Source organism: Bison bison, unplaced genomic scaffold (genome assembly GCF_000754665.1).
Source record: "Bison bison bison isolate TAMUID 2011002044 unplaced genomic scaffold, Bison_UMD1.0 scf7180017864243, whole genome shotgun sequence".
Taxonomy (NCBI): Eukaryota; Metazoa; Chordata; class Mammalia; order Artiodactyla; family Bovidae; genus Bison; species Bison bison.
Genome location: NW_011494815.1, coordinates 4,572,926 through 4,578,376, shown reverse-complemented (window position 1 = coordinate 4,578,376; position 5,451 = coordinate 4,572,926). Strand labels below are relative to the sequence as shown.

At 47.0% G+C, this 5,451-nt stretch overlaps 1 protein-coding gene across 5 annotated transcripts in view; it reads right to left on the bottom strand.

Moving 5' to 3' along the window:
* PAX5 (paired box 5) overlaps window positions 1-5,451 on the bottom strand; it is a 183,869-nt gene that overhangs the window by 44,277 nt on the left and 134,141 nt on the right. The window lies entirely within an intron of this gene.

Below are 5,451 nucleotides of genomic sequence, written 5' to 3'. Positions count from 1 at the left end.
TCTTGAGAGTCCCTTGGACTGCAAGGAGATCCAACCAGTCCATTCTGAAGGAGATCAGCCCTGGGATTTCTTTGGAAGGAATGATGCTAAAGCTGAAACTCCAGTACTTTGGCCACCTCATGCGAAGAATTGACTCATTGGAAAAGACTCTGATGCTGGGAGGGACTGGGGGCAAGAGGAGAAGGGGACGACAGAGGATGAGATGGCTGGATGGCATCACTGAACTCCGGGAGTTGGTGATGGACAGGGAGGCCTGGCGTGCTGCGATTCATGGGGTCGCAAAGAGTCGGACACGACTGAGCGACTGATCTGATCAAGGTTCCCATGAGCCAGGCTTTGGGCCAGTACTCCACATGGCTTATCTCAGTCAACAACCCCAGAAGGTGGGTGCTGTTATCATCCCCATTCTACAGATGAAGAGATGAAGACTCCAAGCAGCTGATGTATGTGCCCAAGGTCATACAGCTGATGATCATGATCGCTAACATTTTTGCAGCACTTACTGTATTTTAGGCCCTGTTCTAACACTAGGCAGAGTTCTGAACACTGTTCACTGTGTTTTATAGATATTAACTCATTTAATCCTCACTCCATAGGTCCAATAATATTATTCCCATTCTACAGATGTGGCACTAAAACACAAGAGGTTAGGCACCTGCCCAGGGTCTCACAGCTAGTGAGAGAGGCACGGCCACACCCAGGCATTCTGGCACCAGATCCCCCACACTCCCCCAAGACACAGGGCACTTGTTCTTTCCCCATCCCTAAACTGGGGGTCCCCAGATTGCAAGAGCTGCTCCCACCCTCCCTCCCCTGCACTTGCAGGGCACACAGTAGGTGCTTAGAAAATACCTGCCAAGGTGAAAATTAATCAAAAGACATTGGTTCTACCATCTGAAAGGAACTTTGGTTCCCATCTCACCAACGTCTCAGAAAGCCCTTCACCGTGAAAGCCACAAGATAACCAGGCCTCATTTATCTGTTTTTTGCTTGGATGCAACTTTTTCTTTTTCATATATGGCCCATTTCTATGTAGGCTCTCTCTACGTACACTAATGGGGGGAAATGTGAATCCAATTAACTTCAAATTTAGCTCATAATGAACTTATCTCATTTTGCTACCAGCTCCATTCTCATCGTGTGGCAGTAATTAACCACTGGGGGTTGTCACTCCCAGACACATGACATGGAGATCCTCCCAGCCCCTCACTTCAAACCCTTACAGAATTCATTACCCTGACAGTATGCAAAGCCTTCACTTTGAATACCACAGGGCACCAACCAAACTCCCCCTCTATCTGCCCAAATGTGAGTGTGAGCAAGAAAAAGAAGAAAGTGAGCCACTGAGAAGCCATGAGTTATTGTGAATGAGATGGGAGCAAGAGGCTGGTGAGGGCTCCATGGCCAGAAAGGGTCTGGCTGCCTAGACAGCCCTGGGTTGGAGGTTCTCCCCAGAGGCAGGGAGTCTCCACCACAAAGTCCAAGCTATAAGGAACATAGCAGAGATGACCAGAGAAAGCTAAGTCCTTTGCAAACTGGCAATCATATCCACCAGGGACTGTTAATGCTCAGGAAGTCTGAACACCCCAGGCAGAGGCAATGGTGACTTGTGTGTGTGTGACCTTAGGTAAGTTCGACCACCTCTCTGGGCCTTCGTTTTCCTATCAGAACACTCAAGTAGTGGGAACAGATAGCCTCTGGGGATTTTTTTTCTGTTTTAACATTCTACAGCTCAGAGGCCTCATTTTAGCCCATGTTGATGGAAGTGGAGGCTGGTGCCAGCTGCTATCGAGATGCCCACCTCGCCGCAGCACTCCTGCCCACAGTATCAGGCGCCCTGGAGCCCCTGGATTAAATCCTGGTGAAAGGAAGGTAAGCACCAGTCTTGTTTTCCTGTCTTCAGGAAAGGATCTTACGGCAGGAGATGAGGGCTGTCAACCTGCACTTTATTGCCAAGGCCACCTCGTCAAACGTTCCCACGGGCGACTAGGCACCTGGCTTGGAGAACAGCTTCTACTCAGTGGTGGCTAGTTTTCAGAAGTTGGAACTCTGGATTCATTTCATTTGGGAATCTCCTGTCTATGTGAATGTTGACTCAACTCCAGTTTGTAAAATATACACTGAGGGCCAAAGAAAATGTATCCAAAGACCACGTTTTGCCCCCATGGCCAATTTTCAACCTTTCTCATTCTCGAAGCTCTCGAGTCCTATCTGAACCATCCCATACCACCACTCCACCAGTTTCATCACCCGCCAGGCCTTTTAAGGACAAGAGCCCAGCCTGGGTGTCCAGGTAACTACCAAAGAGGTAGCCACCAGGCAGGGCAGAACGGGTCAGGGGATGGAGGGAAAGCCCTGCAGGAGGTGACTCCTGAGACCTGCGGCATGACCACAACCAGCTCCCTGGGGCCGTCGGAACCTCCTGCCATCTTTTTTCATGGGTGACAGCCCCAACCTCCCAGCCACGCTGGCTTCCCAGACACCCTTCCTCCCTTGAGCCCAGTCAGTCCCCAAGCCCCTCCTAACTCTCCATTACCTGGTGCCCTGTCCTCCCTGGCCCGAACTGCCCAGGTCAGACTGTTCTTCCCTTTGCTCTGTTTTCTAGCAATCTCATCTCAGTCCCCTGCCCTGTTCCTGGCACACCCTCTGTGGCCGTTTCTTCCAGAGAAATGGAAGAAACGGCATCCAGCCCCTGATCCTCTAGGCTCACACTGAAGGACAACTTGGAATCACACAGAAACTCAGTGAGGGCTGACCCCGGGGGAGGGCTCTGAAGCTAACACTTCCGATTCTGTCTTGGTTCAATAATTTAACCAGAACTGCAGACACTCTCACTTCTATGACATTTTCTCAGAAAGCTCTTCCTCAGAGTCATAGAACCATGAGAAACCCTTCTGCATGTTAAGAAACATTATTAAAACTTTAAAAGAAAAGGTCATAAAGGTGGGAATCATAGCCTTTTCACGTCATGGGGCACTGTTAACTGTCATACCCAGGGATCATACCTCTAAGAGAATGTACCTGTGTTTGATGATTCTTTACTGCTTGATTAGAGCCCAGAAATGGGGACGTTACACGTGAATGTGCAGATTTCTCTCAAGTAGAAAAGACAACGCCAAAGGTTTGGGCTTATTGCCCCATAGGACATTAACCAATTCTGTATCTAATCTAGCAATTTTATTCCAACATTTTTAAAAAATGCCTTTCTACATGGACGATATAAACCCTGTTCTCAAATGTTCTTGGAACCACTTTTATCTTTTTATAGGTTCACTCATTAATTTACGAGTTGAATAAAATCTTCACATGTGCTCATTCTATATTTGTACATGAGTTATGTTCTTAATTCTTTAAAAATTTACACTTTCTCGCTCGTTACAGGAAAAAGTCAACCAACCCTGAGTGAGATGAATTGAAGGTTTTCAACCAACAACAAAGCCGGTGACAGTAAACAATTGCTACCTTAGGGGAGGGAGAGAGGAGCAAACCGGCAGCCAGGACCTGGAAAGGGGATTAACCCTGCTACACAAACCCTGGTGTGTGCCTACACGTGTGCATACACCACCAAGTATCTTTGTTCCAGCCGGCGTTTGAAACGTGTGACAGTTTGAATGGGGGTTGCTCCCTGCTCTGGAGCCTCCCTTTGTTCGGACCTGCCACAGGCAAAGGATGTTGAGCCGGGAGTGCAGACAGGGAGGATTCAACCTAGAGAGGGAAAGGCTGCCGTGAGGCAGCACACAGCATGTGTCCTAAGTCACTTCAGTCGTGTCCCACACAGAGTGGACAGGCTAATTGCAGATGGGCCCATCCAGTCATTAAGGCAGACCTGGCCATCTCCTAACGACAGGTTTATTAGCCATTAGTTTAGGTGATGCTATTTACTGAGAAATAATAACCCTCAATTTCTTTTCCCCAAATTACTGAATCCCCACTTTTGACAATTTCTGACTGACCCTCCTCTCATTGCCGGGGCTAAAGATCTAATCTGGATTTGTGAGCAGGAAGACAACTCGGAGAATTCATTCATAAGGCTCTGTTTACTTCACAGCTTCAACCCTCCCGCTTCTTTCATTCCAACAGACTCTGTCTATTGCCCTGGAATCACTGGGAACTTTCAGACTCCAAGGACTGTGTTTTAATTGCAAGGGAATGTTTGAATTTCATCTGCCTGGCATTTTAGAGCAGACACTGGGGCTCAGTCAATATTTCCATGTACATTTATGACATGATCTTCCTCCACTAGCAACTGTTGATCCAATGTAATAAACTTACAAAGGCAGGGTTCTAATGAGCAAGGCTGCAGAGTGGCTCTGCCATGCTCATGGCTCTGAGCATCCCTGCCAGGACATGTGCTGCTCCAGGGACAGATGGAAGCCATTATTTACAGCAAGAGCACGATGAGGGCCACTGTGGGCAAGCTTAGGTCTTCACTCACTCATTTGTCCACTCATTCATTCATGTATTATCATTCATTCATGTATTGAGTTCTAGCACCAGAGGACCTGGGGGAGACAATAATGATAATAATACCCACAACAATAACAGTGATTGCTTATTCAGCTCTTACCAAGTGCCAGGCACCATTCAAAGTGTTTGTATGCATTATTTCATTTAAGTGTCAAACTTAATGTGTCACACTCCCACTCAGGGAGATATAAACTTTGATAACCCCCAGTTTGAAGATAAGATGGTGGTGTTTGGAGGCAAACCGAGGCCATCTAATGCGAGTCTATGCCTTTACCACCCCTGTCCCTGCACTTGCTTCAGTAGTTGAATTGCAAAATATAAAACACACCTTCTTTTTGACCTGAAATTCTACTTCTAGGACTTTACCTATGAAAATACACAGGAAAGTACACCAAGATTCACATTTAATGGGAAGGGAGGGATGGAGACAATCCAAGGGCTTCCCTTGTAGCTCAGTCACTAAAGAATCTGCCTGCAGTGCAGGAGACCCGGATTCAATCCCTGGGTTGGGAAGATCCCCTGGAGAAGGAAATGGCAACCCACTCCAGTAACCTTGCCTGGAAAATCTCATGGACAGAGGAGCCTGGTAGGCTGCAGTCCATGGGGTCGCAAAGAGTCAGACATGACTGAGTGACTAGCACTTACTTACACTTAGTAAAAAATAGATAAATCTATCTGCTGACGGACACATAAAAATGTTACCGAAAGTATACACAAGACATGGTTAACTCTGCGGTGAGGATTATGGATGGGAGGGCTGAGGTTGGGGAAAGGACAACTATTTTTCATTTTATATTTTTCTGTATGGTTTGAATATTTAACCACATGCATGTATTACTTTTTGTTCAAAATTAACTTTTTGATTTAAAATTAACGTTTTCTTAAGAACCAGACACTGTCTGTGCCCCAAGGGGCCCACTGACAGCCTTGAAGGGGAGGTAATAATGAATCTAAGATGCACGAAATGCATAACTCCCCCCCCCC